Source organism: Microtus oregoni, unplaced genomic scaffold, assembly GCF_018167655.1.
Source record: "Microtus oregoni isolate MIOR12 unplaced genomic scaffold, Mior012 000013F_ref0000133, whole genome shotgun sequence".
NCBI lineage: Eukaryota > Metazoa > Chordata > Mammalia > Rodentia > Cricetidae > Microtus > Microtus oregoni.
In genome coordinates this window covers 28,730,794-28,749,288 of record NW_024543072.1, presented here as the reverse complement: position 1 = coordinate 28,749,288, position 18,495 = coordinate 28,730,794, and the positions used below count along the sequence as shown (strand labels likewise).

General features: G+C 43.6%; 1 pseudogene; it reads left to right on the top strand.

Moving 5' to 3' along the window:
- Positions 1-1,234: 1,234 nt before the first annotated feature.
- LOC121455391 lies at positions 1,235-2,451 on the top strand (annotated as a pseudogene).
- The last annotated feature ends 16,044 nt before the right edge of the window (positions 2,452-18,495 follow it).

The following is an 18,495-nucleotide window of genomic DNA, read 5'->3' as shown; positions in this document are numbered from 1 at the left end:
GGTGAAGAAGTCATGGCAGCAGGAACTTGAAGCAGCTTGTTAAGAGCCAGGCGTATCCAGAGCTGTCTCAGAGGCCCTGTTGAAAAGACCAAGGGAACCTAGTTCTGTGTCCTTGCCCAGGGGCGGACATGGCAAGGTCCAATCTGAGGCAGGGGCAGGGCCTTGGTTTTGGTTCTGTGGAACGTGGCTTGTCCTATCTGAAGAGACTGCCAAGGTCATTGTGTGCTCAGTTTGTGACGTACCTGACAGACAAGGAACTTGTGTTTCCCTTGTACATTAGCTTCCTGCTGAATGCATCCTATTGTTTGCCGGCTTTTTACTGACTCTCTCCCACTTTTTTTCCATTTGAGAACTATGCATAAGATGTACTTCTTAATAAACTTGCTTGGTGTAAGCCATCAGTGTGTCCAAGACCTCCCGAGCCCACCTTTCCTATTTTCTTTATTTTGGATTTCCGGGTCCTTTCTCCTTAGGACTGTCACTGAAGATTGACCTGTTGGTTGAGGTTAGCAGCTGGTTAATATAGAGGGACATGAATGCTGTTTGGCTCAGGTTCTTCTTCCTTTTTATTCAATCCAGGATCTCAGTCCATGGTAAGGTTTCATTCATATTTAACATGGGTTTTCCCATCTCAAACTAATCTAGGAACTTTCTCATGGACATATTCAGATCCTGTCAAATTGACAATATTAACCTCACAGTAACCAACAGGATACTGTGCCGAGACACCATGTGACTTCTGATATTGTTCCCAGAGTGTTCATCTGGTTCTCCTGAACTTTCTGAATACTCCATCTTGGGACCCAGCTGTCATGTTGTCAGTAGCTGAGGGGAGAGGCTCAAGTAGGTCTTCCAGTCAGTAGTCCCAGCTGAGGGCTAGCTTTCATGTTTCCTCCACTGGACACTAGATACATGAGAAGAAGCTTCCAGATCACTTCTAATTGCCACACAATGTGTCATACCCTACTCTTGGGACTCTTCCCAGTTAAAGCCTCCAATATCATGGAGCTGAGTTGATCGAAAGACTCTATGAGCATAGTGCTGTGATTATGGTTTGATACCTCCCAGACTAGTATTGTTTTGTGATGTAGCATGGGTAGCCAGAACATATCTTAAAGACGTCAGGAGCCTGGCAGCCTCCACTTTCTCACTCCGCGTAGTGAATCACCCTCTGTAATAGGCGAAGGGTCCGCGCTGCTGTGGCCCATGGGCAGAATCATCTTGGAAGACCGGCATGAAACCAAAAGAGGTGTCCATATATGATGACCTGGGAGTGAGGCCAGTGACTCAAACACTGAAGACTGGTCCAAAAACTTCAAGCTTCTGCAGTCCCAGCTTCAGGTGAAGAAGGTAGCTCTCACTCAAGCGAAGAGCCAAGGGACAAAACAAAGTACAGTCCTTGCCCCGGTCATTGACCTAAAGGGAGGAGGCTCCTCTGATGACTGGCAGATTGTAGACATGCCACCTTATGTAGCAGCCAGGCTGAAGGACCCTGTTCCCCGTGGGTTTTCTGCAGGGGAAGTTCTGATCCCCTTAGCTGATGAGTATGATCCCATGTTTCCTAATGATTATGAGAAGGTAGGGAAGCGCCAGGGAGAAGAGCGCCAGAGGCACTGGGAGCTGGGACGACAGAAGGAAACAGAAGAAAGAGAAAAGAGGCGTAAAGACAGGTGTGAAGCCAGCGGGTTTTCAAGACAACCAGACCCAGATTCTGATGAAGATGAAGATTATGAGTGAGAGCGAAGGAAAAGAAGTATGGGAGGAGCTGCCATAGCCCCACCTACTTCTCTTGTAGCGAAAGACAAGAAATTACCCCGAGATTTTCCTTACGAAGAGGATTCAAGACCTCGATCACAGTCTTCCAAAGCTGCTAGTCCTCCCCCAGTGTACGGGGAGCCGGATGGACCAAGATCTCCAACTGGTCCCAGCAACTCCTTCCTTGCCAACGTGGGTGGCACAGTGGCTCATAAGATCACGTTGAGGTACGGCTTCCGGGAAGGCCAGGGGCTGGGGAACCAAGAGCAAGGGCTGAGTATTGCATTGTTGGTGCAGAAGACCAGCAAGCGGGCAGCAAGATCACTGTGGGTGATGCAACAGAGAAGGGTGAGTCTCAAGACGCATCCAAGAAGGCAGATTCAGATCCATTAACTGAAATACTTAAGTGTCCTGCTGAGGAACATGGTTGGTGCAGGAGAGGTCGATGAAGACCTGGAAGTTGAAACCAAGGAAGAATGTGAAAAATACGGCAAAGTTGGGAAATGTGTGATATTTGAGATTCCTGGTGCCCCTGATGATGAAGCAGTACAGGTATTTTAAGAATTTGAGAGAGTTGAATCAGCAATTAAAGCTGTTGTGGATCTGAATGGGAGGTATTTTGGTGGATGAGTGGTTAAAGCATGTTTCTACAATTTGGATAAATTCAGGGTCTTGGATCTGGCAGAACAAGTTTGATTGTAACCTAAAGTCACCTCCGTGATCCTTACACAAGATGCAGATTGAACAATGACACAGGCGTCAGCCTCCATGGCTGTTGGACACTGAGACTCCGGGATGGACTTCTAAGATATATGTTGATGGATCCTTTTTTTTTTATCTTGTGTGTGTTTTTTTAATATAGTATAAAAATACTTCAAAAAGAAAGAAAAAAGATAACATGATAGGCGATTTCGTTATGGGGTGAAGACCTGTGAGGTGAGATCAAGGCAGGAGAGGGAACAGAGTTGCTGATAGCCCTTTTGTCCTCTTTCTAGGTGCAAACGTCACACTCTAGCTGTGGTTTTCTGCTGGAGTCTTTGTCATTTGGGAAGTCAGTTGTTTTTGAAACAGTCCCCCAACTGATACACACCGCTGGTAGTTTGCCAGGAGAGAGAAACAGTCACAGCTTGCAGGACAATTGAATTCAGCGTTAGCAAAATATAATATCTGCCTCCCAGCAGAGCTGACTGCCCTGGAAATACCTGGGTGGTCCAATTCAAGTTCACTTTGCTGTCTCTTCGCGTGTCCATCTGTGACACGCAGCTGCCATGTCTGCGACCATGCAGTCATGTTTCCACCACCTTAGTGTGTTGAAATCCCCAAACCTCTGCTGCGATTCTCCAGTCTTGATTTTCCCAAGTACCAGTGAATAGTCTTTCCAGCCAAGAGATAGAAATGAAGCCTGAAGCGAACAAAATGTTCACTTCTGTGGGCTTTAAAGAACGCCACGAATTCAATTGAAATCGCTCAGCACCATAATAAACGCTTACCGTGTGCTGTTACTTTGCACATCAGGTGGTAAAACAGTGACTGTGGAGGAGATCACTTACAGTAAGACCCGCCCTCCCTCCGGTAATTCTAGAGCAGCAGATGAGCTAATACATATGTAACACTTGCTAATGACATTTGCAGTCTTGGAGAGTATACCTCCCCAGCCTTCACACAAACAAAGCACAATCATTCGATATTACACAGTGCAGCATGTTTCTTTCAGCCCAGAGTCTCAACATGCAGCCCAACCAGGCCATCCTCCTGCTTCAGCCTTCAGAGTGCTAGGATTATAGGAGTGTGCTGCCATGCCTGGAGGACAGAGCATATTCCTCACTTTATTGCCAATCAGGAGGCATTCATAATGAGCCCTTTATTATACAATCCTGTGCCTGAGCGGGGGTGATGGCAGGGAGCAGGTCATGGAGACAGGCAAGCCTCAGTATCTTGGTAACCTCCACCAGATGCATTCTGTGGGCCTCAGTTTTTGCATTTGCTAGGTGAAGTACAGGTGGTACTTTCTTTTGTCAGTTAGCATCAGGATTAAATAGTTTGAGTAAATGCCTGGTATGTAGAATTTTCCTGGACCTTTTGTTCACTTTGTGTGTGTGTCTTAGTAAGGACAACAGTTCAGTGTATGCAAGTGACTTTTAACAGAATTTGCTTGCTCCAGAGGCACATGCATTTTATTGTTAAGATGGATATGGGGCAGAACTTAACTGGCTGGTCTCAAAACTAAACACTTCAGGCCAGGAGGCTTGAGCTTATTCCCTTGAATAGAAAGAGCTCCAGGCTGCAGAGAAGACTAAGGGATTCTCACTAAGTTTCTTTGGCTGAGGCAGGCTCTTTCACTGATTGGGGATCTACTCAGAGGTGGGCAGTTCCTGTCACTAGAGGAAGATGGGATACTTGGGTGTCTGAGAGCTCAGGAGCAGAAGTGGTGAGACATGGCATTCTGCCCTGCAGGGAAGCCACTGGCCACATTGGCAGAGCCCCTGAACATAGTCTGGGAGGCCCCTTTGGGATTGGCAATCTCTGGAGAGGAATGCCAACAGCCGGGTCTTTTGTTATTTTGTAGCAGCGGTCTCTGATCCTCTCATTGTTTGGACTTCATTAGTCAGGAAGGCAATTTTGGCAATACTAGTTTGGTAGCTGCCAGCATTCTTAGAAAGCCCAAGCAATTGCTTTCAAGAATTCTCAATATAACATTAAAATATAATTTTTATCTATTTTTAGATCATAGACATACTATTTCCACAATGTCATTTACTCACAAGGAGAATAGGACAGTGAAAGAGCCTTAGCGGTTTTTGTCATTAACCCCCTGCCTTCTCTACCTTCCAAGGGTAGTTGGAAATGGAGAGGTTTGGATATATTAGGTAGTATAATTTTTAAGGGTTTTAATCTGTATCTATTTTATTTTTAAATTTGATAGTTTCAGGCACATTTATGTATATAACAGATTCTAGTCATTTTCAACTCTCATTTCACTGTCTTATTACCCTCTCCCCAAAATCCCCTCTTTTTCCAAAAGACAGACCCTCCTCCAACTTTCATGTCTTCTTTTTGTGTGCGATCCACTAGTTTAACAGTATTGTAACCCTTTGGTATTGGGATTGCAAGCAAGGGTTGCTTGTGTGAGCCTGGGGTTATTTATACTGAAGCACGGGCAACCTTATCAGTGGCTACACCTTTGAAGAAAGTGATCCTCTACAGAAACCATCGGCTTCCAGGAGCCCCTCAGAGAGGGCTGGGGCCTTAGGGTACCTCCAGGAATCATGAGATGTGGACAGGCCCATTCTTGTGCAGGTCGTCTGCGGGTAAGCAAGGCCCAGGCTGTGTCTAGAAGAGTCTTTGGGACACAGAGATGGCAAGGGGAGATGCGAAGTTGAGTGGTTTAGATGGTTTCTGTGTTATGATTCGTGGCTATTACAGGGTTTTACCTGGGTCCCCACTTTCACCGTTGGCATCAGGTCATATCCTCCTTCCTTTCCTAGCACAGGGTAGACCCATGACCAGGGTGAGCCAACTGGAGTAGCACAACCATTGTCTAAATCAGAAAAATGTTTTGGTTGAAAAGAGACGGCACTGGGAATGATGGAAGCAGTGCATAGCCTCTTTGGAGGAGAGAAGACCCAATCTTGATGTTTCAGACTAGGAGTTTGGGATTGGAGGTGATTTCAACGTCATTCAAGAATCAGGAATCACCGAGGAAGGTATATGACAGCATGAGAGACATAGCCGTTCAGGACAAATAATTGGGAATTTCTCCAGAGATGAGAATTTTACCTCCGAAAATGAATGGAAATGAAGCAGGTTATGCTGTAGAAATACAGCACCACAAACAAGTCTAAGTTCAAGGCAACCTTCCCTCTCTCTTTCTGACTCTCTCTGTGTGCAATATGTGAATACATGTATGTACACGTATATGTGGAGACCAGAGATCATCCTGAGGGTATTGTCCCTCAGGTGCCACCTACCTTGTTATTTACTTATTTGTTGGTTTGTATTTCATACAGGATCGCTCCCTGGTCTGGAATTCACCAATTAGGGTAGCCTACCAGGCCACAAAGCCCAAGGGATCCTCTTGTCTCAGCCTCCTGAACGTTGAGATTACAAGCATGAGCCACCATGCCTGGCTTTTATGTGGATTCTAGGGATCACAACCAGAGTCTCATCCGTGTGTACAAAGCATTTTCTGAGCCATCTTCCTAGCACCCAATGCCACCTGCCATCTTGGGTTACAGAGGTTCTCTCCTCAGCATTGTCTCTCGAGGCCCCAAATCTCTAAGCCAGAGAGAGTTCTGGAGAGGATTTTCCTGAACCAGGAAATACCCATTATTCTCACTTTCATCTTCAGAAGAGATGGTTTGGTTCCTTTTGCTGTAAAAAGTATAACCCAAGGGTGTTCTGGGAGGATGGAATCTGGAAATTACTGCAAGTGGCACTAATGATGACAACAGTCTCTAAAATTTGGGCCACATCTCCTGTAGGCAGAATACCAAACCCTACAAAACCATGGCAACATACTCAAACAAAGGACCTCAGCACAGTGCACAGCTGTCTCTACTCCAGCTTCAGATACAGTTTTCTTAACTCTGTGACTTATAAACCAAAGAGACAATGTGACTTACAGACTCCAGAATCTGGTGGTGGAAAAGGGACCATCACATTGATAGGACAATTCCGAGTCCTTGGGGTAGATGTGGAGGGACTTGAATTTTTATGTGGCGAATAGTCCTTGATCAGGTCTGGATTATGGACATTTGGTCTCATCCCCTGGGGACTTTCCCTTTCCTGTTAGCTGTACTGTCCACATCGGATGGGGGATCATGGCCTCCTGGTCCTCCTGGGGACAGTGAGCAGCTGTTCCCGCCTAAGGAAGGTGGAGGGCCAACAGCAGTTTAAAGTCTTGCAGCCTCTCAGTCTTAGTCCCAACTCTATCTCTTTAGCTGTACAATCCTCTCAAAGCTCAACTGGCTTCTTACTTATTTGATAATAGTCACCCCCAGGTGCTCATGGGCACAGGCAGCTTTTGTTTGGAGATGTGTTTCACTCTCTTTTAACACAAACTCTTTGGGATCAACAGGAAAGTCATGCTACTGGATTGTTTTCCCAGGACCATTTTCTTTTCTCATTTTGGCCCCTGGGCTGATTGAAAAACCTGATCACTGCAGATGTCACGAGAGGGGAAAAATTAGGTAGCAAATTTTGCCTGCGCTTCATCTCTGACCTGGCAGTGAACACGTGACTTCCACTCACATTTCATTGTCTAAGGCAAGACATGCAGCTATGTTTGATTTGTATAAGGAGGAAAGGGAAGGGAAAATGATGAAATTTTGTTATAATTTCAAAAAATAAAAGAAATAATTTACATAACAGAAAAAAATGAGCAAATAAATTCCTACTGGTTTTAGGCTCCAGTGTAGAGAACATCACACGGCAGATCTTGGATACATGTGTTAACTTTACATACCACAGGAGAAAGAACTGGCAGTTTGAAACTTAATCCTACTATTATTTTTGTCTGTATGTACGGTGTATGTACAGGGGTGTACACATACCATGTCATACATGTGGAGGCCAGAAAAGTCAGTTCCTTGTTTTTACTTTTTTTGTGTGTTTGGAAAAGGGACCCAGGTACAGAAAGCTGGGATTGGATAATCTAAGTTCTTGGATGGAGAAACTTTAGCACACAGGATGTTCAGTGTGACTTGGCTATACCCACGTCAACAATACAATTTACCCAGGATCTTGTACACTCAGACTTTCCTTTGCTTCTTATGACTCTGCATCTTAATACTGTTGTGAATATTATTTTAACTGGGCAAAGGTGTGCTACATTTGTTTATGCTGTATTTGTTTAAGTTTGTAAAGATATGCCACATTTGTTTCACCTTCCCTGCCTAAAGCATCTGATTGGTCTTATAAAGAGCTGACCGGCCAATAGCTAGGCAGAGCAAGGTTAGACTGTGCTGGCAGGCAGAGAGAATAAGAGGAGAAATCTAGGCTAGGGGAGGAACAAGAGAAGAAGGAGGAGGCCAGAACAAGGGAGACACTAGGGTCCAGAAACCAGGCAGCCGCTAGCCAACAGCTAGGAGAAGCAATGAAAGTAAGATATACAGAGTGAAAGAAAAGTAAAAAGAAAACCCTGTGGCAAAAGGTAAAGAGAAACAGGTCAATTTAAGTGAAAAGAACTAGCCAGAAAGAAGCCTAGGCTAGGCTGAGCATTCAAAACTAATAAGTCTCTGTCATGATTTGGGAGCTGGTTGGTAGCCAGAAAGGAAGCCTGGAGCACATCCTGAGGGAGGATCTTTTGCTGAGCCCAGAGCTCCCTGTTTTGACTGGTTTGCTCTGAGGTGTCTTTGTCTCTACCTCCTGTGGACTGGGATTGGGTGGGTCTTCACATCTTCCCACCATATGTTGGTGCTGAGGATTTGCCCTCTGATCAGCATGCTCGCGGGGTGAGTGTTTTACCCACTGAGCCTTCTCCCTAGCTCCTTCAATGTATTTTTGCCTTATGCTATTTTAAACTTACCAATCATTTATTGGATTACAATCCCTGTGTAAACTGAGGAACATCTGTATACTTTAGTGCTCATCTTTTAACTTCCGGTGTCTCATTTACAGGAAAGAATTGAACACCAAACTTTGACTTTGTACCCCAAGATGTTACAACTGATCCCCCTAAATTTTAATAACTTATTTGTGGATGAAATGTTAAAAAGACACTATAGGCTGATTCTCTTGCCTCTTCTAGGAATGCGCCAATGCCAATGGGGGCTGATGGCAGCCCTGGGTCTTCTTTACAACAAATGTCTTTTCTTTTTCTTGCCTTATTGCACTGTCCAGATGAACAGGAAAGTGTTGAATGAAAGCAGTGGTTTGACATTCTCAACCCTAGGGGATTTCTAATTTTTCCATGTTAAGTGTGAGATGAGGTTTGATACAGACTTTTTTTTTTTCTGGCTTATCGATTGGATAAGGACATCCTTATCCATTGGTTTCTAGGAGTATTTACCATGAATAGGTAGTGAATTTTGTAAGATACTGTTAAAGGAGGGAGAACATGAGCAAAGAAGTCGGGACCACGAGGGGAGCAGCCACCCACTGAGACAGTGGAGCTGATCTATTGGGAGCTCACCAAGGCCAGCTGAACTGTGACTGAAAAAGCATGGGATAAAACTGGACTCTCTGAGCATGGCGAACAATGAGGGCTGATGAGAAGCCAAGGACAATGGCACGGGGTTTTGAACCTACGTAATGTGCTGGCTTTGTGGGAGCCTAGCCAGTTTGGATGTTCACCTTCCTAGAAATGCACGGAGGGGGGAGGACCTAGGACTTACCACAGGGCAGGGAAATCTGACTGCTCTTTGGGCTGGAGAGGGAGGGGGAGAGGAGTGGGGAGAGGGGGAGAAGGGTGGGAGGAGGGGGAGGGAAATGGGAGGCTGGGAGGAGGAGGAAATTTGTTTTTTTTTTCTTTTCTCAATAAAAAAAAAGTTAAAAAAAAAAGAAGCCTGGCTTTGTCATTCAAGGTTTTAGAAAAATGTTCCTATTTTCTTCTCTAGATGAATATGTGCAGGATTAGTATTGATACAGAGTTGGAAAGAGATTAAGAATGGAGCAGATATTGTACCTTTTGAACATATAAATTTGGAAAACTCATCTACCCAAATAAGAATACAATGTAATTGGTCTATTCATAAGGTAATTGTATTTTTTTTTTGTTTTTTTAAAGAAGCCTATGGACTAGGAGATGACAGTAAAGTGCCCGCCTTGAAAACTTGAGGACCAGTGCTGAACCCCAGAACCCAAGCAAAGAAAGCCATGTATTGTGGCATATGCTTGTAATCTAGAGACAGAGACAGGAGGATTTGAGCCCCAGGGTTCGGTGAGAGACTAAATCACAAAATCCAAAGTGGATAGCACCAAGGAAGAGCTCCTGAAGTTGTCCCCTGATCTCCACATGTGTATCACCCGCACATACATGTGAGCACTCCCCCTACCCCACCAAAAGCTATTTGTGGTACATAAACAAGTGGTGTGGTTTCACAGTAAGATTTACAGTAGTAGGTGAATGGCAGCCATTCATGTGTCCCTATGAGCATTCAAGGGCATGGCCACCCAGCTTGGATGGCTCTTGCCATTGTGCCATGACAGTTCCAGGTTACAGAATTTGATTATCTAATATGAGGGAAAAACCTGGTCATATCGGGTTCCGTATGACGGATGCTCTGGCAGGGGTAAGAGGAGTGGTGGTGAGACTGACCACAGAAAAGAGTTTCTTTTGCTGATTGTGGCTATGTGAGCAGTAGATGTTGTAGCAGGTATAGGAGGTGTAGCTTAAACCCCTAGATCCCACATTCCAGAAGCTTCTTTTTATTAGCTGTTAAGCTAAAAGCTGAGCCCCACAACACTACCATTGAAGGTAGGAAATGCTCTGGGTCCTGCTAAACTTCCCCACGATCTGTTGTGTTATGTTTGGAGGCTCCATTTCAGAACGAGTCGGGGGTGATTATAAATGATCCTTTGGTGCCAATAAAAGGTGGCAGTTGAGGATGCCAGGTTACTATAGAAACACCAGGGTAATAGAAAGGCAAGACGGATACCATACTGAGAAGAAATCGCTTTTTAAAATGATACCTACATGCCACATGAAACAGTTTTCTTTTATTAAATTCACAGACAATTGGGAAGAATGTTCCCGACACACAAGATGTCAGTAACCTAGAAATGTGGTTAGGTATTTATGAAGGTAAAATTACTTACAGACATTCTTCTGAAAAATTGTAGAGACTTCTTAAGCTGCAGTAGATAAACAGCTAATGCCTAAGCAGAGAGCTAGATGCCATGATGAGCACTTGGTTTATTAATATGTAATGCAGATGTTAGCCTTAAAAAGAAAACAGTTGCGGCCAGTAGTGCCCCTGGTGGCTAAGTCACGAGGTTTCATGTCACCTACACCCATATGGCTACCTGCATTGCCTCCCAGAAATATCATGAGTCTGCTGGGACTTCAGTTTCCTAGTTTACGTAGTGGATTGATATTTATTTCTGAGCTGTTATGAGGATTAGACACGTGTGATAGTTAATCACAATTGCCAACCTGATGAAATCTAGAATTGTCTGAAGAAAGACTTCCCAACATGCCTGTGGCAGGTTATCTTGATTAGGGTCATTGAGGTAAAGACCCACCCAACATAGGTGGCACTATTTCCAACATGGGATCCTGAACTGAACAAAAAGGAGACGACGACCTGAATGGAAGCATGCACGATTGTCTGTTTCTGACTGTCCACAGCTATGATGAGTTGCTCCAGATTCCTACCGCCGTGGTCCCCCGCATAACGGATAGCAATCTTGACAAAACAAACACTTTATCCCTGAGTTGCTTTAATCAGGACATATATTAGATATTATATATGTTATATATTATGATATATAGTATATCATGATACTAGGAAAAGAGGCTAAGAAAGCATGGCTCGGTGCAGAGCTTGGGAGCAGAGTGAGAACTCCATAAGTGGCTGCGTTGACAATAAACAAACTGAAAGACAACCACTGATTCCTGGGGCATGGTTAAATGTTAGAACTCCATGTCTACCCTAGTGAATTATGAGGGAAAAGGGGGGGCACAGCTTCCCTTTAACACATTAACTTGTAGTACTTGTGAAGCTGGCTGAGCACAAATGCTGCGGAAACACTGGGGGAATGCAGTTGAAGGACCAGTGAACTTGGCGCATAAACCCCAGGCAGCGGTTAACAATGATGCAGATGTTGCTTGTGGCCTGCGATCATGTGGTGGAGCAATACCAACATAGATGGTCCAGGATCGATTGAGAGATGCTTCCTTCAAATGCCCTTTATCATTCAGGTGGGTGAAACCACAAGTTCTTGAAGTCACTGTGGGAGACTTACAGTAGACACTATTTTCGAGGTTGGTGTGCTCAGTGCAGCCTGTGTTAGAGGTGATAATGTGGAATTAGTGGAAAAGCTGCTTCTCGCAGTTGTTGGTTCCTAACACCCACCCTGGCAGGAAAGGAGTGCCAGAAACAGTGACCCCCTGGATGTGAATCTCCAGTCCTCCCAGGAGCCGGTGTTGCGAACCTCGGGGATGATGAGAAACTGTGTTTGTGAAGACAGCTAGTATGTGCTCGGTGAAGCTTTTTCTAAGCTGTGGTTAAATTCTGAATGAGAACTTGGGGAGATGTTTGCACATGTTTTTAACAAAACAAAATTTTGTAAGGGGTGGTTGACCTGAATAGGAGAGGCAACGCTGAAAGGATTATTTCTTAAATTTAGCATAATCTGATTCAATCATTAGAAAAGTGTCAGTGATTTAGCCTAAGGGGAATAGAGCCAGTCTGGAACTGCTCACAGGTTGAAATACAGATATTACTTATTTAAAGTAATCTTCATATGCCCTAAAATAGGGACATGTGTATTGATTTGTATTAATAGTATTTATATTAATAGTAATAACTAGATGGCTTAGAAAACCCCACACAGTACCAAGAAGGAAAATTAGAAAAAGAAACAAAATAACAACCAAACCAAAACCCCCCAAAATTAAATAAACAAACAAAAATTGACATGAGTTGTTGGTCAGATTAACATGTCTGAGATCCTTGCTTTGTAAGGCAGCTGTGAATTTAATCTTGGGTTTTTTTTTTTTATTGATTTAGGAGTAAGACTCTGAAGAAGATTTATATTGGAATCAGTTCTTTCAACCATATGGGTCAGACCTGAATTATTACAAATACTGAATAAATCCAGTTTCAAACAGTTTCTGAAGTGTCCATTTTCCTACACAGTACCAGGCATTGCACCGCTGTTCAGGGCTGACTCTATTTCCCCCTTCTCAGGAAATGCTGAGTTCTTTTCTGAGTGTGGGTATGAAGTTGATGCCCCTGTTTTCAGATTAAACAGTTTAGAGCTCAGCCTTCAGAGCAGAATATGCAACTATAACTTGCATGCAGAAACATATGTGCTTGTCCATGCATGCTTTCAGGAGTAACACAGTCACCACTGTGGAGCATCAGAGTCCAAACCTGCAAGTCCTTGGTCCGGCACCTGAGGAACATATGAGCATCGCAGGAAACATTCCCAGGACCCTTCATATACATACATGAAGTGCACAGCTCAGCAGTCAGCATTGTGCTTGTCTCCAAGCTTCCTGCTTGCTGGGATCAAATTGCCACCTAAGGTTTTGTAAATAAACTAGCTTGTGTTCTTGCCACAAATCGGAGTCACCCGCTCACTTGCAGAAGTCTTGAGCAGAGATCTGTGGTCCTCCAAGGTCCCGTGACTTGGTCTTTGCCCGGCTGATTTCTTGCCTGCTCTTGACCTTTCTTCCCTGTCCCATGATCATGCTGTGCATTAACCATTTTAGTTCTTTCCTAGCCCAAAATACTTTCCACTTAAGACTCTGTACAAGTGAGACATTAGGGGAGGGTTATTAGCCCGAAGAGGTGATGGATGGAGGTTTTCAGCTCGCAGTGTCTTTTCCAACCTTCTTACATTCAGAAGAATGCTATAGGTCCAGGGAAGGTAAAAACCAAGGTCTATGCTTTCCATTAGCTCAGAATAAGTGTGATTTTACATAGAAGAAAAACAGCTTTAATCCCCTAAGAGCTAAAATAGGTAGAAAAACCCCAAGGTTTCCTGGAAGATTTAACAATAGTACTAAGTCATGAACGGTTTGCTGACCTGATGGATCTTGGTTATACAAAACACTCTTCCACACACCCTGTTTCTGAGGGCGATTTCATTTTCTTCAGGTTCAGTTAACCATGGTAAAGCATCAAAATATCACTATAATGTAATGGGTTCAGATATTTTGAAAAAGACTATTCACCTAACTTCTATTGCAATCTATTCTCAAATAGTTCTATTCGATTTGTTATTGTTAATCTCTTACTATGTGCCTAATCTATACATGAAACCCCTCCACAGTGCTGTACATACAGGAAGAAGGGCAGCATATAAGGGGTCTGGTTTTACTCATACTTTCAGTCATTCATGTGGAGTCTTCCAATTCATCCACCCATGATGAGGGGTGACCCTTGTGTTATCTCAATAACCAAGACAGTGGCTCCCTTTCAAACACTCACTCAATGCATCCCTTCCTTTATTAATTTGGAAACAGACCCAGACATGTCCAGGAACATAGACTTTCATCTGACAGCCAGGAACGGGAATGAATGCTTTCGCTTGAAATGTACACACGATGAGTTGAAGAAGGCAAAACAAGCATGTTTCTAGCAGTATCAACCACACTGGAGTTGACCTCAGCTGTCAGGATGTTATTGAATTGTCTACAGATGAGAGTCACCTATGGTCAGCTTGAAACTGTTGAAAGTCATCAGCATTATGTGCCTTTGGGACTCTCCAAACTGTTCATTCTAGTACCACAAGAAGTTAAGAAGAGAAGGAAAGACAGGCAAAGAGAGGTGGCTTGGCCAGAAGGTTTAAACCTTGGGTCCATGTAAGGATCATTTGGGGACCTTGCAAATGTTCTGATGCCAAGTCACAACTCCAGATGATTGGAGTAAGGAGGTAGGAATATCCGGGAGTGGGACTCAGGTTGCAGCAATTTTCAGAGTTCCCTGAAATTCAATGTATATAGTCAAGGATGATATCCACTATGTTAGACTGAAAACAAAGGTAAATAAAAACTCTCCAAAATTATCAATCTAAACCCTAATATCCCTTATATATTCAGGCAGTAGTCATCACCAATGATAATGCATTTGCCAAACAGAATATCTGAACTCAGCCCTCCTCTTTCCTGGCTTTCCCTTTCCCCTTCCATTTTCCTTTCCATTGCTTTTCTCTTTTCCTGGGGCAAGGACCAAACCCAGGGCATTGTATGGGCTAGGCGAGCACTTTGCCACTGAGCTATTCCCCACTCTTTACCTGACGCATACATAATTTTCTTAGCTGAAAAACAGTTGATTTTTAATGAATTTTCTGTGGTAGATGTTCTTGAATGCTGCTGACTTCACATTAGAATATGCTGAAGTAAGCTAAAGAGATGCTCCTTTTAACACTGTCCATATCTAAACACCTAGACACATTTTATTTTTCATGATTTTCTAGAATTATTTCTATGTCAAAAGTAAAAAAAAAAAAGTCAAGTATTGGGGAAGGATAGTATACTTACCAAAAGTAACAAGGAAGATCCAATGATAAAAGGAAGTTTTCTTTAGTGGGGTTGGCTGAAAAGTGTGTAAGAAAAATCCTAGCATGGTTTTAGATGTATGATTCAGTTCTGTAGAGCATACATCCTATGGCTTAGGTGTGGGTTGGGTGTCCCCAAGCGGCTTACTGTGTAGAGAGGCTTGGTATCTCTGGGGTGGTTCTACTGGGAAGTGCTAAGCCATCTTGAAGACCTGCAGCCTTGTGAAAGCTACTTAGGCCACTTGAGGCCTGTCCACAAGAGGGCGAGGTTGGCCAACACCCACTGTCTGCTCCTGTTGTGAGGTGTAATTGTTTGCTCTTGACATTGTGTGCCGAGAGGGCATCTCATGCCGCAGAGTGGGAACTGTGTGAAAGGACCTTTAACTTTCAAAAATGCGTGTCAAACAAACCCTCCCTTGTCCACTGCGCAGCCACGATCATGTATGTCATCATGGTAAGGCGAAGCTGACAGATACAGTACAAAAAGCAAATGGTGAGATTTGCTTGATATTCTTTAATTAAGATACAAAGCAAAGCTGAGGGCAGTTTTAATTCCATCCCTTGACTTACTGATAGATCATGGAAACTCTCTTAATAGAAATTATATTTCATAATGGCATATTATCAGAAATTAACAAAAGTAATTCTCCCCTCTGGACTTCTTGGGCTAAATTCTCCCAGATGATTTTCAAAAATTGAAGTCCCAAGAAGAGCAATTCCCCAGTGCTTTTGGAAGTATCCACTATGGCAAATTAGAGATCATTTCTGATCTACGGTTTAAAGTATTGATAATACTTATTACTATTGGAGGCAAGCTTATATGCGTGGATCTTGCCAAGTTCAGCAGAAACAATGACAATGATGGGTTGAGCTGATAAAAACCAATCAATACCATTTCCCACACTTCACTTCTGCACTGCTTCACGGAATTACAGGTGATTAACTACAGAAGAATATGCCAGCAGTAAAAATTAGTGTTATCTCTGGCCCATGTTTATTGGCAATTTAATTCTTATAAGTCAAATTATTTTGACTTAATGTGATTCTAAATTATATTAAAACCACACAAACCAGAAGCGAAGTATTCATTAAGATGTAAAGGTGCAATATTCATGATGAATGGACCTTCACTGAGATTTATCCTTTGTTAGAAGTTAACTGTGTTACCTACAGTGATGTGTGCATAATTGAAAATGGGGGAGTGTTTCTTCAGCGTGGGTAATGGAGGTCTCAGCTGGGGAATATGGAGGTTTCAGTATTCCTGGTTTTGGATGAAAAGTGAGTCTGAAGAATGAACTTGTGGGCTGGCCAGGAGCCTGTGAAATATCTAGCCACTATAAAAACCAAGCCGCAACATCCATTTTAACCTCTGCCAGCCTTTGTGTGGCTGCTTCTTTTGTGTTGGACATGAGCATTGGCTGTCTTGAGTCAAGTGTGGCAGGAAAGTCGGGTGGAGAGTGAGAACCAGATTAGCATATAAAGAAAAGCCATGACACAGAGAGAAAACCCCACCCACCACGGCAGCTGAATAGCAGACAGAGTACAAGCAAAACCAGCCATTTATACAATGACCTATAAAGGTCTCAACCATTGGGAACACTGAGCCTTTGGCCTTTCCCCAGCTCGGGCCCACTTCTACCCTGGGGACTGCTTTCCTCCTTTAGTAAATAATTTATTCTTCTGCTACTACCAATATATCTCTGTCCAGTTTCTTATTCTGGGCCAGAGGAACATGGAAATCCCAGTGGATGCCCATTGGACCTGGATCCCTGTCTATATCAGGAGAATCTGTGATCAAAACTTCAGGAAATCAGGCCAGTTAAGGTCTCCTTGGAGAGGAAGAGGGAAGACTTAGCTCCCAGCCTTCCCGAGGCCCTGCCCTTGCCCAGTTACACTGGACGTGCAGAGCCGACGGCAGACAGGTAGTCTGAGCAGCAGCTCCCTGCAAGTGGCCACAGGGTCCATAGTAGTGCAATGTTTTCTGTGTTACCCTGTTGTGAGTGGGACTCTTCAGTGGTGTAGCTGCCAGTAAGTTGCTCAGGGGACTTCCTGGTGGTATAGTAGTCTCTGGGTCACCCATGTACCTGTAAGGACCCCACTTATTTCATTGGTTCATTAAACTGGACTTTGTTGGAATCCTGTCTTTGGTTTGTCAGTGCCTTTCCTATCTAGGGTTAACAGATCTACTTTTTAAATTCTTCCTAAGAAAATTCAGGTGCTAAACAACCCCCCCCCCAGACATACAGATACATACACACACTCTCTCTCCTACCACTCCCCAAATGGGAACCTTTCTATAAAAACAAATGACAATTCTGCATCTCTAGCGCCTCCCTGCTTTGAGAATGCACTTCTTCTCCAGCCCCACTGTGTTTACTGATCTGGAATGAAGTTCTCTTCCTTGGCAGGCATACTGAGCAATGCTGATCCTTGACTTAAAAGGGCTGTGAGCCCATCGAGTTTCCTATCTTACAACTCAGGAAAGGACCTGCAGTGTAAAAGAGGAGACGCTAACTATGCTTAACGTGAAAGAATCCCAGCACACTGTTCCACTATTCTTGGGGTCCCATCTTAAATCTGCCTGGAAACCTGGAAGCACCCCATTTCGGGATACAGGAGACATTCTATTCTTGCATCCTTACCCTCTTCCCTAACTAGAAGCTCATGTTGTACCTGCAAGTCCTAACTAACACAAGCTTTTGAATGACATGGTCCACTCTGATTGGCCTCAAGACGATTTCAAGCAGGTCAAGGCTTTTTAACCCCCATTTCAGTCTTGAAGCTCTTAATCAAGATAACCCCAATTTATGTGAGTATGATGGTTCATGCCATCAATCCCAGCATTCTGGAGGCTAGTTTGAGGCTAGCCTGGTCTAAGTTCCAAGCCAGTCAGAGGGCTACATGGTGAGATCCTATCTCAAAAAATAAAACGACTCAGCCAAAACAACTCTAAATCTTTTGCACGCTCCATGAAGCCTTGTTTCATTCATTTTCATTTTGTAAACATGAAGATATTTGAGAGACATTCATAACAAAGGTATAATTTGAGAAAAGGGATTAAAAGCTTATCAAGAACAAACATGGCTTTAAATAATGTATGATCCTTTGGACACGAGCCCAACCTGCTTATGGAAAAAAGTTCTTATTTCCTCTCTCAAGCAATATTAAATGAAATCAGAGCACTGCTGTTAAATACAACTACACACCAATAACTTTTCATTTCTAACAGTACCTTTTCTTATTAAAAACCTCTATAAAAAAACAAAACAAAACACGCCTGTTAATAGGAACTTCTGCAGCTCAGTCTTAATGTACTTGGCACCCAATTCAAGGCCATCTATCTGAATGCAGGACATGCACACTTCTTGCTTTGGGCTGCAAACAGAGCCTTAAAGACGAAAGAAAACCACCCAGGGTTCTCTAGGCACAGGCCACAGAAGCAGTGAGGTATGAAAGGGGGTTCAGATGGCAACTCCTTGTTAGACCTCGATCCATAGAGCACGGGTATTAGAATTCAAAGATAAGTGGTCAAAGAGGAGCAAAAGCAAGCATAGCGCCGATGCACAGTGC